Source organism: Euprymna scolopes, chromosome 46 (assembly GCF_053919585.1).
Source record: "Euprymna scolopes isolate OS-2025 chromosome 46, ASM5391958v1, whole genome shotgun sequence".
Classification (NCBI taxonomy): Eukaryota; Metazoa; Mollusca; class Cephalopoda; order Sepiida; family Sepiolidae; genus Euprymna; species Euprymna scolopes.
In genome coordinates, this window is record NC_136527.1 from 19,023,889 (window position 1) to 19,043,694 (window position 19,806).

The 19,806-nt window shown below is 35.5% G+C and overlaps 1 protein-coding gene across 2 annotated transcripts in view; it reads right to left on the reverse strand.

Moving 5' to 3' along the window:
* LOC145270496 (MAP kinase-activated protein kinase 5-like) overlaps positions 1–19,806 on the reverse strand; it is a 163,836-nt gene that overhangs the window by 72,062 nt on the left and 71,968 nt on the right. The gene's annotated exons all lie outside the window — the stretch shown is intronic.

A 19,806-nucleotide genomic window follows, 5' to 3' on the forward strand; every position in this document is an offset into this window, starting at 1 on the left:
GAACATTTTCAGGATTGAAAGTAACCTTTTATATTCTCTCTTGCATAAAAATGTCAGTCAGTAGAGAGAAATTGGCAAGCATCAAAGACAGACGTCTCTTCTCTCTCGTGTTACTATTTACAGAACTTCCATTACCAAACATGTGTTTGTACTATGAACATTTTCAGGATTGAAAGTAACCTTTTATATTCTCTCTTGCATAAAATTGTCAGTCAGTAGAGAGAAATTGGCAAGCATCAAAGACAGACCTCTCTTCTCTCTCGTGTGACTATTTACCGAATTCCATTACCAAACATGTGTTTGTACTATGAACATTTTCAGGATTGAAAGTAACCTTTTATATTCTCTCTTGCATAAAAATGTCAGTCAGTAGAGAGAAATTGGCAAGCATCAAAGACAGACCTCTCTTCTCTCTCGTGTGACTATTTATTGAACTCTCATTACCAAACGTGTGTTTGTACTATGTACATTTTCAGGATTGAAAGTAACCTTTTATATTCTCTCTTGCATAGAATTGTCAGTCAGTAGAGAGAAATTGGCAAGCATCAAAGACAGACCTCTCTTCTCTCTCATGTGACTATTTACTGAACTCTCATTACCAAACATGTGTTTGTACTATGAACATTTTCAGGATTGAAAGTAACCTTTTATATTCTCTCTTGCATAAAATTGTCAGTCAGTAGAGAGAAATTGGCAAGCATCAAAGACAGACCTCTCTTCTCTCTCGTGTGACTATTTACTGAACTCTCATTAGCAAACATGTGTTTGTACTATGAACATTTTCAGGATTGAAAGTAACCTTTATATTCTTTCTTGCATAAAAATGTCCGTCAGTAGAGAGAAATTGGCAAGCATCAAAGACAGACCTCTCTTCTATCTCGTGTGACTATTTACTGAACTTCCATTACCAAACATGTGTTTGTACTATGAACATTTTCAGGATTGAAAGTATCCTTTTATATTCTCTCTTGCATAAAAATGTCAGTCAGTAGAGAGAAATTGGCAAGCATAAAAGACAGACCTCTCTTCTCTCTCGTGTGACTATTTACTGAACTTTCATTACCAAACATGTGTTTGTACTATGTACATTTTCAGGATTGAAAGTAACCTTTTATATTCTCTCTTGCATAAAATTGTCAGTCAGTAGAGAGAAATTGGCAAGCATCAAAGACAGACCTCTCTTCTCTCTCGTGTGACTATTTACTGAACTCTCATTACCAAACATGTGTTTGTACTATGAACATTTTCAGGATTGAAAGTAACCTTTTATATTCTCTCTTGCATAAAATTGTCAGTCAGTAGAGAGAAATTGGCAAGCATCAAAGACAGACCTCTCTTCTCTCTCGTGTGACTATTTACTGAACTCTCATTACCAAACATGTGTTTGTACTATGAACATTTTCAGGATTGAAAGTAACCTTTTATATTCTCTCTTGCATAAAAATGTCAGTCAGTAGAGAGAAATTGGCAAGCATCAAAGACAGACCTCTCTTCTATCTCGTGTGACTATTTACTGAACTCTCATTAGCAAACATGTGTTTGTACTATGAACATTTTCAGGATTGAAAGTAACCTTTTATATTCTCTCTTGCATAAAATTGTCCGTCAGTAGAGAGAAATTGGCAAGCATCAAAGACAGACCTCTCTTCTCTCTCTTGTGACTATATACCGAACGTTCATTACCAAACATATGTTTGTACTATGTACATTTTCAGGATTGAAAGTAACCTTTTATATTCTCTCTTGCATAAAATTGTCAGTCAGTAGAGAGAAATTGGCAAGCATCAAAGACAGACCTCTCTTCTCTCTCGCGTGACTATTTACCGAACTCTCATTACCAAACATGTGTTTGTACTATGTACATTTTCAGGATTGAAAGTAACCTTTTATATTCTCTCTTGCATAAAATTGTCAGTCAGTAGAGAGAAATTGGCAAGCATCAAAGACAGACCTCTCTTCTCTCTCGTGTGACTATTTACCGAACTCTCATTACCAAACATGTGTTTGTACTATGTACATTTTCAGGATTGAAAGTAACCTTTTATATTCTCTCTTGCATAAAATTGTCAGTCAGTAGAGAGAAATTGGCAAGCATCAAAGACAGACCTCTCTTCTCTCTCTTGTGACTATATACCGAGCGTTCATTACCAAATATGTGTTTGTACTATGTACATTTTCAGGATTGAAAGTAACCTTTTATATTCTCTCTTGCATAAAATTGTCAGTCAGTAGAGAGAAATTGGCAAGCATCAAAGACAGACCTCTCTTCTCTCTCGTGTGACTATTTACCGAACTTCCATTACCAAACCTGTGTTTGTACTATGAACATTTTCAGGATTGAAAGTAACCTTTTATATTCTCTCTTGCATAAAATTGTCAGTCAGTAGAGAGAAATTGGCAAGCATCAAAGACAGACCTCTCTTCTCTCTCATGTGACTATTTACCGAACTTCCATTACCAAACATGTGTTTGTACTATGAACATTTTCAGGATTGAAAGTAACCTTTTATATTCTCTCTTGCATAAAAATGTCAGTCAGTAGAGAGAAATTGGCAAGCATCAAAGACAGACCTCTCTTCTCTCTCGTGTGACTATTTACCGAACTTCCATTACCAAACATGTGTTTGTACTATGAACATTTTCAGGATTGAAAGTAACCTTTTATATTCTCTCTTGCATAAAAATGTCAGTCAGTAGAGAGAAATTGGCAAGCATCAAAGACAGACCTCTCTTCTCTCTCGTGTGACTATTTACTGAACTCTCATTACCAAACGTGTGTTTGTACTATGTACATTTTCAGGATTGAAAGTAACCTTTTATATTCTCTCTTGCATAAAATTGTCAGTCAGTAGAGAGAAATTGGCAAGCATCAAAGACAGACCTCTCTTCTCTCTCATGTGACTATTTACTGAACTCTCATTACCAAACATGTGTTTGTACTATGAACATTTTCAGGATTGAAAGTAACCTTTTATATTCTCTCTTGCATAAAATTGTCAGTCAGTAGAGAGAAATTGGCAAGCATCAAAGACAGACCTCTCTTCTTTCTCGTGTGACTATGTACTGAACTCTCATTAGCAAACATGTGTTTGTACTATGAACATTTTCAGGATTGAAAGTAACCTTTTATATTCTCTCTTGCATAAAAATGTCCGTCAGTAGAGAGAAATTGGCAAGCATCAAAGACAGACCTCTCTTCTATCTCGTGTGACTATTTACTGAACTTCCATTACCAAACATGTGTTTGTACTATGAACATTTTCAGGATTGAAAGTAACCTTTTATATTCTCTCTTGCATAAAAATGTCAGTCAGTAGAGAGAAATTGGCAAGCATCAAAGACAGACCTCTCTTCTCTCTCGTGTGACTATTTACTGAACTCTCATTACCAAACATGTGTTTGTACTATGTACATTTTCAGGATTGAAAGTAACCTTTTATATTCTCTCTTGCATAAAATTGTCAGTCAGTAGAGAGAAATTGGCAAGCATCAAAGACAGACCTCTCTTCTCTCTCGTGTGACTATTTACCGAACTCTCATTACCAAACATGTGTTTGTACTATGTACATTTTCAGGATTGAAAGTAACCTTTTATATTCTCTCTTGCATAAAATTGTCAGTCAGTAGAGAGAAATTGGCAAGCATCAAAGACAGACCTCTCTTCTCTCTCTTGTGACTATATACCGAGCGTTCATTACCAAACATGTGTTTGTACTATGTACATTTTCAGGATTGAAAGTAACCTTTTATATTCTCTCTTGCATAAAATTGTCAGTCAGTAGAGAGAAATTGGCAAGCATCAAAGACAGACCTCTCTTCTCTCTCATGTGACTATTTACCGAACTTCCATTACCAAACATGTGTTTGTACTATGAACATTTTCAGGATTGAAAGTAACCTTTTATATTCTCTCTTGCATAAAAATGTCAGTCAGTAGAGAGAAATTGGCAAGCATCAAAGACAGACCTCTCTTCTCTCTCGTGTGACTATTTACCGAACTTCCATTACCAAACATGTGTTTGTACTATGAAAATTTTCAGGATTGAAAGTAACCTTTTATATTCTCTCTTGCATAAAAATGTCAGTCAGTAGAGAGAAATTGGCAAGCATCAAAGACAGACCTCTCTTCTCTCTCGTGTTACTATTTACCGAACTTCCATTACAAAACATGTGTTTGTACTATGAACATTTTCAGGATTGAAAGTAACCTTTTATATTCTCTCTTGCATAAAAATGTCAGTCAGTAGAGAGAAATTGGCAAGCATCAAAGACAGACCTCTCTTCTCTCTCGTGTGACTATTTACCGAACTTCCATTACCAAACATGTGTTTGTACTATGAACATTTTCAGGATTGAAAGTAACCTTTTATATTCTCTCTTGCATAAAAATGTCAGTCAGTAGAGAGAAATTGGCAAGCATCAAAGACAGACCTCTCTTCTCTCTCGTGTGACTATTTATTGAACTCTCATTACCAAACGTGTGTTTGTACTATGTACATTTTCAGGATTGAAAGTAACCTTTTATATTCTCTCTTGCATAGAATTGTCAGTCAGTAGAGAGAAATTGGCAAGCATCAAAGACAGACCTCTCTTCTCTCTCATGTGACTATTTACTGAACTCTCATTACCAAACATGTGTTTGTACTATGAACATTTTCAGGATTGAAAGTAACCTTTTATATTCTCTCTTGCATAAAATTGTCAGTCAGTAGAGAGAAATTGGCAAGCATCAAAGACAGACCTCTCTTCTCTCTCGTGTGACTATTTACTGAACTCTCATTAGCAAACATGTGTTTGTACTATGAACATTTTTAGGATTGAAAGTAACCTTTATATTCTTTCTTGCATAAAAATGTCCGTCAGTAGAGAGAAATTGGCAAGCATCAAAGACAGACCTCTCTTCTATCTCGTGTGACTATTTACTGAACTTCCATTACCAAACATGTGTTTGTACTATGAACATTTTCAGGATTGAAAGTAACCTTTTATATTCTCTCTTGCATAAAAATGTCAGTCAGTAGAGAGAAATTGGCAAGCATAAAAGACAGACCTCTCTTCTCTCTCGTGTGACTATTTACTGAACTTTCATTACCAAACATGTGTTTGTACTATGTACATTTTCAGGATTGAAAGTAACCTTTTATATTCTCTCTTGCATAAAATTGTCAGTCAGTAGAGAGAAATTGGCAAGCATCAAAGACAGACCTCTCTTCTCTCTCGTGTGACTATTTACTGAACTCTCATTACCAAACATGTGTTTGTACTATGAACATTTTCAGGATTGAAAGTAACCTTTTATATTCTCTCTTGCATAAAATTGTCAGTCAGTAGAGAGAAATTGGCAAGCATCAAAGACAGACCTCTCTTCTCTCTCGTGTGACTATTTACTGAACTCTCATTACCAAACATGTGTTTGTACTATGAACATTTTCAGGATTGAAAGTAACCTTTTATATTCTCTCTTGCATAAAAATGTCAGTCAGTAGAGAGAAATTGGCAAGCATCAAAGACAGACCTCTCTTCTATCTCGTGTGACTATTTACTGAACTCTCATTAGCAAACATGTTTGTACTATGAACATTTTCAGGATTGAAAGTAACCTTTTATATTCTCTCTTGCATAAAATTGTCCGTTAGTAGAGAGAAATTGGCAAGCATCAAAGACAGACCTCTCTTCTCTCTCTTGTGACTATATACCGAACGTTCATTACCAAACATATGTTTGTACTATGTACATTTTCAGGATTGAAAGTAACCTTTTATATTCTCTCTTGCATAAAATTGTCAGTCAGTAGAGAGAAATTGGCAAGCATCAAAGACAGACCTCTCTTCTCTCTCGCGTGACTATTTACCGAACTTCCATTACCAAACATGTGTTTGTACTATGTACATTTTCAGGATTGAAAGTAACCTTTTATATTCTCTCTTGCATAAAATTGTCAGTCAGTAGAGAGAAATTGGCAAGCATCAAAGACAGACCTCTCTTCTCTCTCGTGTGACTATTTACCGAACTCTCATTACCAAACATGTGTTTGTACTATGTACATTTTCAGGATTGAAAGTAACCTTTTATATTCTCTCTTGCATAAAATTGTCAGTCAGTAGAGAGAAATTGGCAAGCATCAAAGACAGACCTCTCTTCTCTCTCTTGTGACTATATACCGAGCGTTCATTACCAAACATGTGTTTGTACTATGTACATTTTCAGGATTGAAAGTAACCTTTTATATTCTCTCTTGCATAAAATTGTCAGTCAGTAGAGAGAAATTGGCAAGCATCAAAGACAGACCTCTCTTCTCTCTCGTGTGACTATTTACCGAACTTCCATTACCAAACCTGTGTTTGTACTATGAACATTTTCAGGATTGAAAGTAACCTTTTATATTCTCTCTTGCATAAAATTGTCAGTCAGTAGAGAGAAATTGGCAAGCATCAAAGACAGACCTCTCTTCTCTCTCATGTGACTATTTACCGAACTTCCATTACCAAACATGTGTTTGTACTATGAACATTTTCAGGATTGAAAGTAACCTTTTATATTCTCTCTTGCATAAAAATGTCAGTCAGTAGAGAGAAATTGGCAAGCATCAAAGACAGACCTCTCTTCTCTCTCGTGTGACTATTTACCGAACTTCCATTACCAAACATGTGTTTGTACTATGAACATTTTCAGGATTGAAAGTAACCTTTTATATTCTCTCTTGCATAAAAATGTCAGTCAGTAGAGAGAAATTGGCAAGCATCAAAGACAGACCTCTCTTCTCTCTCGTGTGACTATTTACTGAACTCTCATTACCAAACGTGTGTTTGTACTATGTACATTTTCAGGATTGAAAGTAACCTTTTATATTCTCTCTTGCATAAAATTGTCAGTCAGTAGAGAGAAATTGGCAAGCATCAAAGACAGACCTCTCTTCTCTCTCATGTGACTATTTACTGAACTCTCATTACCAAACATGTGTTTGTACTATGAACATTTTCAGGATTGAAAGTAACCTTTTATATTCTCTCTTGCATAAAATTGTCAGTCAGTAGAGAGAAATTGGCAAGCATAAAAGACAGACCTCTCTTCTTTCTCGTGTGACTATGTACTGAACTCTCATTAGCAAACATGTGTTTGTACTATGAACATTTTCAGGATTGAAAGTAACCTTTTATATTCTCTCTTGCATAAAAATGTCCGTCAGTAGAGAGAAATTGGCAAGCATCAGAGACAGACCTCTCTTCTATCTCGTGTGACTATTTACTGAACTTCCATTACCAAACATGTGTTTGTACTATGAACATTTTCAGGATTGAAAGTAACCTTTTATATTCTCTCTTGCATAAAAATATCAGTCAGTAGAGAGAAATTGGCAAGCATCAAAGACAGACCTCTCTTCTCTCTCGTGTGACTATTTACTGAACTCTCATTACCAAACATGTGTTTGTACTATGAACATTTTCAGGATTGAAAGTAACCTTTTATATTCTCTCTTGCATAAAAATGTCAGTCAGTAGAGAGAAATTGGCAAGCATCAAAGACAGACCTCTCTTCTCTCTCTTGTGACTATTTACTGAACTCTCATTACTAAACATGTGTTTGTACTATGAACATTTTCAGGATTGAAAGTAACCTTTTATATTCTCTCTTGCATAAAAATGTCAGTCAGTAGAGAGAAATTGGCAAGCATCAAAGACAGACCTCTCTTCTCTCTCGTGTGACTATTTACTGAACTCTCATTACCAAACATGTGTTTGTACTATGAACATTTTCAGGATTGAAAGTAACCTTTTATATTCTCTCTTGCATAAAAATGTCAGTCAGTAGAGAGAAATTGGCAAGCATCAAAGACAGACCTCTCTTCTCTCTCGTGTGACTATTTACTGAACTCTCATTACCAAACATGTGTTTGTACTATGAACATTTTCAGGATTGAAAGTAACCTTTTATATTCTCTCTTGCATAAAATTGTCAGTCAGTAGAGAGAAATTGGCAAGCATCAAAGACAGACCTCTCTTCTCTCTCGTGTGACTATTTACTGAACTTTCATTACCAAACATGTGTTTGTACTATGTACATTTTCAGGATTGAAAGTAACCTTTTATATTCTCTCTTGCATAAAATTGTCAGTCAGTAGAGAGAAATTGGCAAGCATCAAAGACAGACCTCTCTTCTCTCTCGTGTGACTATTTACTGAACTCTCATTACCAAACATGTGTTTGTACTATGAACATTTTCAGGATTGAAAGTAACCTTTTATATTCTCTCTTGCATAAAATTGTCAGTCAGTAGAGAGAAATTGGCAAGCATCAAAGACAGACCTCTCTTCTCTCTCGTGTGACTATTTACTGAACTCTCATTACCAAACATGTGTTTGTACTATGAACATTTTCAGGATTGAAAGTAACCTTTTATATTCTCTCTTGCATAAAAATGTCAGTCAGTAGAGAGAAATTGGCAAGCATCAAAGACAGACCTCTCTTCTCTCTCGTGTGACTATTTACTGAACTCTCATTAGCAAACATGTGTTTGTACTATGAACATTTTCAGGATTGAAAGTAACCTTTTATATTCTCTCTTGCATAAAAATGTCAGTCAGTAGAGAGAAATTGGCAAGCATCAAAGACAGACCTCTCTTCTCTCTCGTGTGACTATTTACTGAACTTCCATTACCAAACATGTGTTTGTACTATGAACATTTTCAGGATTGAAAGTAACCTTTTATATTCTCTCTTGCAGAAAAATGTCAGTCAGTAGAGAGAAATTGGCAAGCATCAAAGACAGACCTCTCTTCTCTCTCGTGTGACTATTTACTGAACTCTCATTACCAAACATGTGTTTGTACTATGTACATTTTCAGGATTGAAAGTAACCTTTTATATTCTCTCTGACATAAAATTGTCAGTCAGTAGAGAGAAATTGGCAAGCATCAAAGACAGACCTCTCTTCTGTCTCGTGTGACTATTTACTGAACTCTCATTACCAAACATGTGTTTGTACTATGAACATTTTCAGGATTGAAAGTAACCTTTTATATTCTCTCTTGCATAAAATTGTCAGTCAGTAGAGAGAAATTGGCAAGCATCAAAGACAGACCTCTCTTCTCTCTCTTGTGACTATATACCGAACGTTCATTACCAAACATGTGTTTGTACTATGTACATTTTCAGGATTGAAAGTAACCTTTTATATTCTCTCTCGCATAAAATTGTCAGTCAGTAGAGAGAAATTGGCAAGCATCAAAGACAGACCTCTCTTCTCTCTCGTGTGACTATTTACCAAACTTCCATTACCAAACATGTGTTTGTACTATGTACATTTTCAGGATTGAAAGTAACCTTTTATATTCTCTCTTGCATAAAATTGTCAGTCAGTAGAGAGAAATTGGCAAGCATCAAAGACAGACCTCTCTTCTCTCTCGTGTGACTATTTACCGAACTCTCATTACCAAACATGTGTTTGTACTATGTACATTTTCAGGATTGAAAGTAACCTTTTATATTCTCTCTTGCATAAAATTGTCAGTCAGTAGAGAGAAATTGGCAAGCATCAAAGACAGACCTCTCTTCTCTCTCTTGTGACTATTTACTGAACTCTCATTACCGAACATGTGTTTGTACTACGAACATTTTCAGGATTGAAAGTAACCTTTTATATTCTCTCTCGCATAAAAATGTCAGTCAGTAGAGAGAAATTGGCAAGCATCAAAGACAGACCTCTCTTCTCTCTCGTGTGACTATTTACTGAACTCTCATTACCAAACATGTGTTTGTACTATGAACATTTTCAGGATTGAAAGTAACCTTTTATATTCTCTCTTGCATAAAAATGTCAGTCAGTAGAGAGAAATTGGCAAGCATCAAAGACAGACCTCTCTTCTATCTCGTGTGACTATTTACTGAACTCTCATTAGCAAACATGTGTTTGTACTATGAACATTTTCAGGATTGAAAGTAACTTTTTATATTCTCTCTTGCATAAAAATGTCAGTCAGTAGAGAGAAATTGGCAAGCATCAAAGACAGACCTCTCTTCTCTCTCGTGTGACTATTTACTGAACTTCCATTACCAAACATGTGTTTGTACTATGAACATTTTCAGGATTGAAAGTAACCTTTTATATTCTCTCTTGCATAAAAATGTCAGTCAGTAGAGAGAAATTGGCAAGCATCAAAGACAGACCTCTCTTCTCTCTCATGTGACTATTTACTGAACTTTCATTACCAAACATGTGTTTGTATTATGTACATTTTCAGGATTGAAAGTAACCTTTTATATTCTCTCTTGCATAAAATTGTCAGTCAGTAGAGAGAAATTGGCAAGCATCAAAGACAGACCTCTCTTCTCTCTCGTGTGACTATTTACTGAACTCTCATTACCAAACATGTGTTTGTACTATGGACATTTTCAGGATTGAAAGTAACCTTTTATATTCTCTCTTGCATAAAATTGTCAGTCAGTAGAGAGAAATTGGCAAGCATCAAAGACAGACCTCTCTTCTCTCTCGTGTGACTATTTACTGAACTCTCATTACCAAACATGTGTTTGTACTATGAACATTTTCAGGATTGAAAGTAACCTTTTATATTCTCTCTTGCATAAAAATGTCAGTCAATAGAGAGAAATTGGCAAGCATCAAAGACAGACCTCTCTTCTATCTCGTGTGACTATTTACTGAACTCTCATTAGCAAACATGTGTTTGTACTATGAACATTTTCAGGATTGAAAGTAACCTTTTATATTCTCTCTTGCATAAAATTGTCCGTTAGTAGAGAGAAATTGGCAAGCATCAAAGACAGACCTCTCTTCTCTCTCTTGTGACTATATACCGAACGTTCATTACCAAACATATGTTTGTACTATGTACATTTTCAGGATTGAAAGTAACCTTTTATATTCTCTCTTGCATAAAATTGTCAGTCAGTAGAGAGAAATTGGCAAGCATCAAAGACAGACCTCTCTTCTCTCTCGCGTGACTATTTACCGAACTCTCATTACCAAACATGTGTTTGTACTATGTACATTTTCAGGATTGAAAGTAACCTTTTATATTCTCTCTTGCATAAAATTGTCAGTCAGTAGAGAGAAATTGGCAAGCATCAAAGACAGACCTCTCTTCTCTCTCGTGTGACTATTTACCGAACTCTCATTACCAAACATGTGTTTGTACTATGTACATTTTCAGGATTGAAAGTAACCTTTTATATTCTCTCTTGCATAAAATTGTCAGTCAGTAGAGAGAAATTGGCAAGCATCAAAGACAGACCTCTCTTCTCTCTCTTGTGACTATATACCGAGCGTTCATTACCAAACATGTGTTTGTACTATGTACATTTTCAGGATTGAAAGTAACCTTTTATATTCTCTCTTGCATAAAATTGTCAGTCAGTAGAGAGAAATTGGCAAGCATCAAAGACAGACCTCTCTTCTCTCTCGTGTGACTATTTACTGAACTCTCATTACCAAACATGTGTTTGTACTATGAACATTTTCAGGATTGAAAGTAACCTTTTATATTCTCTCTTGCATAAAAATGTCAGTCAATAGAGAGAAATTGGCAAGCATCAAAGACAGACCTCTCTTCTATCTCGTGTGACTATTTACTGAACTCTCATTAGCAAACATGTGTTTGTACTATGAACATTTTCAGGATTGAAAGTAACCTTTTATATTCTCTCTTGCATAAAATTGTCCGTTAGTAGAGAGAAATTGGCAAGCATCAAAGACAGACCTCTCTTCTCTCTCTTGTGACTATATACCGAACGTTCATTACCAAACATATGTTTGTACTATGTACATTTTCAGGATTGAAAGTAACCTTTTATATTCTCTCTTGCATAAAATTGTCAGTCAGTAGAGAGAAATTGGCAAGCATCAAAGACAGACCTCTCTTCTCTCTCGCGTGACTATTTACCGAACTCTCATTACCAAACATGTGTTTGTACTATGTACATTTTCAGGATTGAAAGTAACCTTTTATATTCTCTCTTGCATAAAATTGTCAGTCAGTAGAGAGAAATTGGCAAGCATCAAAGACAGACCTCTCTTCTCTCTCGTGTGACTATTTACCGAACTCTCATTACCAAACATGTGTTTGTACTATGTACATTTTCAGGATTGAAAGTAACCTTTTATATTCTCTCTTGCATAAAATTGTCAGTCAGTAGAGAGAAATTGGCAAGCATCAAAGACAGACCTCTCTTCTCTCTCTTGTGACTATATACCGAGCGTTCATTACCAAACATGTGTTTGTACTATGTACATTTTAAGGATTGAAAGTAACCTTTTATATTCTCTCTTGCATAAAATTGTCAGTCAGTAGAGAGAAATTGGCAAGCATCAAAGACAGACCTCTCTTCTCTCTCGTGTGACTATTTACCGAACTTCCATTACCAAACCTGTGTTTGTACTATGAACATTTTCAGGATTGAAAGTAACCTTTTATATTCTCTCTTGCATAAAATTGTCAGTCAGTAGAGAGAAATTGGCAAGCATCAAAGACAGACCTCTCTTCTCTCTCATGTGACTATTTACCGAACTTCCATTACCAAACATGTGTTTGTACTATGAACATTTTCAGGATTGAAAGTAACCTTTTATATTCTCTCTTGCATAAAAATGTCAGTCAGTAGAGAGAAATTGGCAAGCATCAAAGACAGACCTCTCTTCTCTCTCGTGTGACTATTTACCGAACTTCCATTACCAAACATGTGTTTGTACTATGAACATTTTCAGGATTGAAAGTAACCTTTTATATTCTCTCTTGCATAAAAATGTCAGTCAGTAGAGAGAAATTGGCAAGCATCAAAGACAGACCTCTCTTCTCTCTCGTGTGACTATTTACTTAACTCTCATTACCAAACATGTGTTTGTACTATGAACATTTTCAGGATTGAAAGTAACCTTTTATATTCTCTCTTGCATAAAAATGTCAGTCAGTAGAGAGAAATTGGCAAGCATCAAAGACAGACCTCTCTTCTCTCTTGTGACTATTTACTGAACTCTCATTACTAAACATGTGTTTGTACTATGAACATTTTCAGGATTGAAAGTAACCTTTTATATTCTCTCTTGCATAAAAATGTCAGTCAGTAGAGAGAAATTGGCAAGCATCAAAGACAGACCTCTCTTCTCTCTCGTGTGACTATTTACTGAACTCTCATTACTAAACATGTGTTTGTACTATGAACATTTTCAGGATTGAAAGTAACCTTTTATATTCTCTCTTGCATAAAAATGTCAGTCAGTAGAGAGAAATTGGCAAGCATCAAAGACAGACCTCTCTTCTCTCTCGTGTGACTATTTACTGAACTCTCATTACCAAACATGTGTTTGTACTATGAACATTTTCAGGATTGAAAGTAACCTTTTATATTCTCTCTTGCATAAAAATGTCAGTCAGTAGAGAGAAATTGGCAAGCATCAAAGACAGACCTCTCTTCTCTCTCTTGTGACTATTTACCGAACTTTCATTACTAAACATGTGTTTGTACTATGAACATTTTCAGGATTGAAAGTAACCTTTTATATTCTCTCTTGCATAAAAATGTCAGTCAGTAGAGAGAAATTGGCAAGCATCAAAGACAGACCTCTCTTCTCTCTCGTGTGACTATTTACCAAACTTCCATTACCAAACATGTGTTTGTACTATGTACATTTTCAGGATTGAAAGTAACCTTTTATATTCTCTCTCGCATAAAATTGTCAGTCAGTAGAGAGAAATTGGCAAGCATCAAAGACAGACCTCTCTTCTCTCTCGTGTGACTATTTACCGAACTCTCATTACCAAACATGTGTTTGTACTATGTACATTTTCAGGATTGAAAGTAACCTTTTATATTCTCTCTTGCATAAAATTGTCAGTCAGTAGAGAGAAATTGGCAAGCATCAAAGACAGACCTCTCTTCTCTCTCTTGTGACTATTTACTGAACTCTCATTACCGAACATGTGTTTGTACTACGAACATTTTCAGGATTGAAAGTAACCTTTTATATTCTCTCTCGCATAAAAATGTCAGTCAGTAGAGAGAAATTGGCAAGCATCAAAGACAGACCTCTCTTCTCTCTCGTGTGACTATTTACTGAACTCTCATTACCAAACATGTGTTTGTACTATATACATTTTCAGGATTGAAAGTAACCTTTTATATTCTCTCTTGCATAAAAATGTCAGTCAGTAGAGAGAAATTTGCAAGCATCAAAGACAGACCTCTCTTCTATCTCGTGTGACTATTTACTGAACTCTCATTAGCAAACATGTGTTTGTACTATGAACATTTTCAGGATTGAAAGTAACCTTTTATATTCTCTCTTGCATTAAAATGTCAGTCAGTAGAGAGAAATTGGCAAGCATCAAAGACAGACCTCTCTTCTCTCTCGTGTGACTATCTACTGAACTTCCATTACCAAACATGTGTTTGTACTATGAACATTTTCAGGATTGAAAGTAACCTTTTATATTCTCTCTTGCATAAAAATGTCAGTCAGTAGAGAGAAATTGGCAAGCATCAAAGACAGACCTCTCTTCTCTCTCGTGTGACTATTTACTGAACTTTCATTACCAAACATGTGTTTGTATTATGTACATTTTCAGGATTGAAAGTAACCTTTTATATTCTCTCTGACATAAAATTGTCAGTCAGTAGAGAGAAATTGGCAAGCATCAAAGACAGACCTCTCTTCTCTCTCGTGTGACTATTTACTGAACTCTCATTACCAAACATGTGTTTGTACTATGAACATTTTCAGGATTGAAAGTAACCTTTTATATTCTCTCTTGCATAAAATTGTCAGTCAGTAGAGAGAAATTGGCAAGCATCAAAGACAGACCTCTCTTCTCTCTCTTGTGACTATATACCGAACGTTCATTACCAAACATGTGTTTGTACTATGTACATTTTCAGGATTGAAAGTAACCTTTTATATTCTCTCTCGCATAAAATTGTCAGTCAGTAGAGAGAAATTGGCAAGCATCAAAGACAGACCTCTCTTCTCTCTCGTGTGACTATTTACCGAACTCTCATTACCAAACATGTGTTTGTACTATGTACATTTTCAGGATTGAAAGTAACCTTTTATATTCTCTCTTGCATAAAATTGTCAGTCAGTAGAGAGAAATTGGCAAGCATCAAAGACAGACCTCTCTTCTCTCTCGTGTGACTATTTACCGAACTCTCATTACCAAACATGTGTTTGTACTATGTACATTTTCAGGATTGAAAGTAACCTTTTATATTCTCTCTTGCATAAAATTGTCAGTCAGTAGAGAGAAATTGGCAAGCATCAAAGACAGACCTCTCTTCTCTCTCTTGTGACTATTTACTGAACTCTCATTACCGAACATGTGTTTGTACTACGAACATTTTCAGGATTGAAAGTAACCTTTTATATTCTCTCTTGCATAAAAATGTCAGTCAGTAGAGAGAAATTGGCAAGCATCAAAGACAGACCTCTCTTCTCTCTCGTGTGACTATTTACCGAACTTCCATTACCAAACATGTGTTTGTACTATGAACATTTTAAGGATTGAAAGTAACCTTTTATATTCTCTCTTGCATAAAATTGTCAGTCAGTAGAGACAAATTGGCAAGCATCAAAGACAGACCTCTCTTCTCTCTCGTGTGACTATTTACCGAACTTCCATTACCAAACATGTGTTTGTACTATGAACATTTTCAGGATTGAAAGTAACCTTTTATATTCTCTCTTGCATAAAATTGTCAGTCAGTAGAGAGAAATTGGCAAGCATCAAAGACAGACCTCTCTTCTCTCTCGTGTAACTATTTACCAAACTTCCATTACCAAACATGTGTTTGTACTATGAACATTTTAAGGATTGAAAGTAACCTTTTATATTCTCTCTTGCATAAAATTGTCAGTCAGTAGAGAGAAATTGGCAAGCATCAAAGACAGACCTCTCTTCTCTCTCGTGTGACTATTTACCGAACTTCCATTACCAAACATGTGTTTGTACTATGAACATTTTAAGGATTGAAAGTAACCTTTTATATTCTCTCTTGCATAAAATTGTCAGTCAGTAGAGAGAAATTGGCAAGCATCAAAGACAGACCTCTCTTCTCTCTCGTGTGACTATTTACCGAACTTCCATTACCAAACATGTGTTTGTACTATGAACATTTTCAGGATTGAAAGTAACCTTTTATATTCTCTCTTGCATAAAATTGTCAGTCAGTAGAGAGAAATTGGCAAGCATCAAAGACAGACCTCTCTTCTCTCTCGTGTGACTATTTACTGAACTCTCATTAGCAAACATGTGTTTGTACTATGAACATTTTCAGGATTGAAAGTAACCTTTTATATTCTCTCTTGCATAAAAATGTCCGTCAGTAGAGAGAAATTGGCAAGCATCAAAGACAGACCTCTCTTCTATCTCGTGTGACTATTTACTGAACTTCCATTACCAAACATGTGTTTGTACTATGTACATTTTCAGGATTGAAAGTAACCTTTTATATTCTCTCTTGCATAAAATTGTCAGTCAGTAGAGAGAAATTGGCAAGCATCAAAGACAGACCTCTCTTCTCTCTCGTGTGACTATTTACTGAACTCTCATTACCAAACATGTGTTTGTACTATGAACATTTTCAGGATTGAAAGTAACCTTTTATATTCTCTCTTGCATAAAATTGTCAGTCAGTAGAGAGAAATTGGCAAGCATCAAAGACAGACCTCTCTTCTCTCTCGTGTGACTATTTACTGAACTCTCATTACCAAACATGTGTTTGTACTATGAACATTTTCAGGATTGAAAGTAACCTTTTATATTCTCTCTTGCATAAAAATGTCAGTCAGTAGAGAGAAATTGGCAAGCATCAAAGACAGACCTCTCTTCTCTCTCGTGTGACTATTTACTGAACTCTCATTAGCAAACATGTGTTTGTACTATGAACATTTTCAGGATTGAAAGTAACCTTTTATATTCTCTCTTGCATAAAAATGTCAGTCAGTAGAGAGAAATTGGCAAGCATCAAAGACAGACCTCTCTTCTCTCTCGTGTGACTATTTACTGAACTTCCATTACCAAACATGTGTTTGTACTATGAACATTTTCAGGATTGAAAGTAACCTTTTATATTCTCTCTTGCATAAAAATGTCAGTCAGTAGAGAGAAATTGGCAAGCATCAAAGACAGACCTCTCTTCTCTCTCGTGTGACTATTTACTGAACTTTCATTACCAAACATGTGTTTGTACTATGTACATTTTCAGGATTGAAAGTAACCTTTTATATTCTCTCTGACATAAAATTGTCAGTCAGTAGAGAGAAATTGGCAAGCATCAAAGACAGTCCTCTCTTCTCTCTCGTGTGACTATTTACTGAACTCTCATTACCAAACATGTGTTTGTACTATGAACATTTTCAGGATTGAAAGTAACCTTTTATATTCTCTCTTGCATAAAATTGTCAGTCAGTAGAGAGAAATTGGCAAGCATCAAAGACAGACCTCTCTTCTCTCTCTTGTGACTATATACCGAACGTTCATTACCAAACATGTGTTTGTACTATGTACATTTTCAGGATTGAAAGTAACCTTTTATATTCTCTCTCGCATAAAATTGTCAGTCAGTAGAGAGAAATTGGCAAGCATCAAAGACAGACCTCTCTTCTCTCTCGTGTGACTATTTACCGAACTCTCATTACCAAACATGTGTTTGTACTATGTACATTTTCAGGATTGAAAGTAACCTTTTATATTCTCTCTTGCATAAAATTGTCAGTCAGTAGAGAGAAATTGGCAAGCATCAAAGACAGACCTCTCTTCTCTCTCGTGTGACTATTTACCGAACTCTCATTACCAAACATGTGTTTGTACTATGTACATTTTCAGGATTGAAAGTAACCTTTTATATTCTCTCTTGCATAAAATTGTCAGTCAGTAGAGAGAAATTGGCAAGCATCAAAGACAGACCTCTCTTCTATCTCGTGTGACTATTTACTGAACTCTCATTAGCAAACATGTGTTTGTACTATGAACATTTTCAGGATTGAAAGTAACCTTTTATATTCTCTCTTGCATAAAAATGTCAGTCAGTAGAGAGAAATTGGCAAGCATCAAAGACAGACCTCTCTTCTCTCTCGTGTGACTATTTACTGAACTTCCATTACCAAACATGTGTTTGTACTATGAACATTTTCAGGATTGAAAGTAACCTTTTATATTCTCTCTTGCATAAAAATGTCAGTCAGTAGAGAGAAATTGGCAAGCATCAAAGACAGACCTCTCTTCTCTCTCATGTGACTATTTACTGAACTCTCATTACCAAACATGTGTTTGTACTATGTACATTTTCAGGATTGAAAGTAACCTTTTATATTCTCTCTGACATAAAATTGTCAGTCAGTAGAGAGAAATTGGCAAGCATCAAAGACAGACCTCTCTTCTCTCTCTTGTGACTATATACCGAACGTTCATTACCAAACATGTGTTTGTACTATGTACATTTTCAGGATTGAAAGTAACCTTTTATATTCTCTCTCGCATAAAATTGTCAGTCAGTAGAGAGAAATTGGCAAGCATCAAAGACAGACCTCTCTTCTCTCTCGTGTGACTATTTACCGAACTCTCATTACCAAACATATGTACATTTTCAGGATTGAAAGTAACCTTTTATATTCTCTCTTGCATAAAATTGTCAGTCAGTAGAGAGAAATTGGCAAGCATCAAAGACAGACCTCTCTTCTCTCTCGTGTGACTATTTACTGAACTCTCATTACCAAACATGTGTTTGTACTATGTACATTTTCAGGATTGAAAGTAACCTTTTATATTCTCTCTTGCATAAAATTGTCAGTCAGTAGAGAGAAATTGGCAAGCATCAAAGACAGACCTCTCTTCTCTCTCTTGTGACTATTTACTGAACTCTCATTACCGAACATGTGTTTGTACTACGAACATTTTCAGGATTGAAAGTAACCTTTTATATTCTCTCTTGCATAAAAATGTCAGTCAGTAGAGAGAAATTGGCAAGCATCAAAGACAGACCTCTCTTCTCTCTCGTGTGACTATTTAATAAACTTCCATTACCAAACATGTGTTTGTACTATGAACATTTTCAGGATTGAAAGTAACCTTTTATATTCTCTCTTGCATAAAATTGTCAGTCAGTAGAGAGAAATTGGCAAGCATCAAAGACAGACCTCTCTTCTCTCTCGTGTGACTATTTACCGAACTTCCATTACCAAACATGTGTTTGTACTATGAACATTTTCAGGATTGAAAGTAACCTTTTATATTCTCTCTTGCATAAAATTGTCAGTCAGTAGAGAGAAATTGGCAAGCATCAAAGACAGACCTCTCTTCTCTCTCGTGTGACTATTTACTGAACTCTCATTAGCAAACATGTGTTTGTACTATGAACATTTTCAGGATTGAAAGTAACCTTTTATATTCTCTCTTGCATAAAAATGTCCGTCAGTAGAGAGAAATTGGCAAGCATCAAAGACAGACCTCTCTTCTATCTCGTGTGACTATTTACTGAACTTCCATTACCAAACATGTGTTTGTACTATGAACATTTTCAGGATTGAAAGTAACCTTTTATATTCTCTCTTGCATAAAAATGTCAGTCAGTAGAGAGAAATTGGCAAGCATCAAAGACAGACCTCTCTTCTCTCTCGTGTGGATATTTATTGAACTCTCATTACCAAACATGTGTTTGTACTATGAACATTTTCAGGATTGAAAGTAACCTTTTATATTCTCTCTTGCATAAAAATGTCCGTCAGTAGAGAGAAATTGGCAAGCATCAAAGACAGACCTCTCTTCTATCTCGTGTGACTATTTACTGAACTCTCATTAGCAAA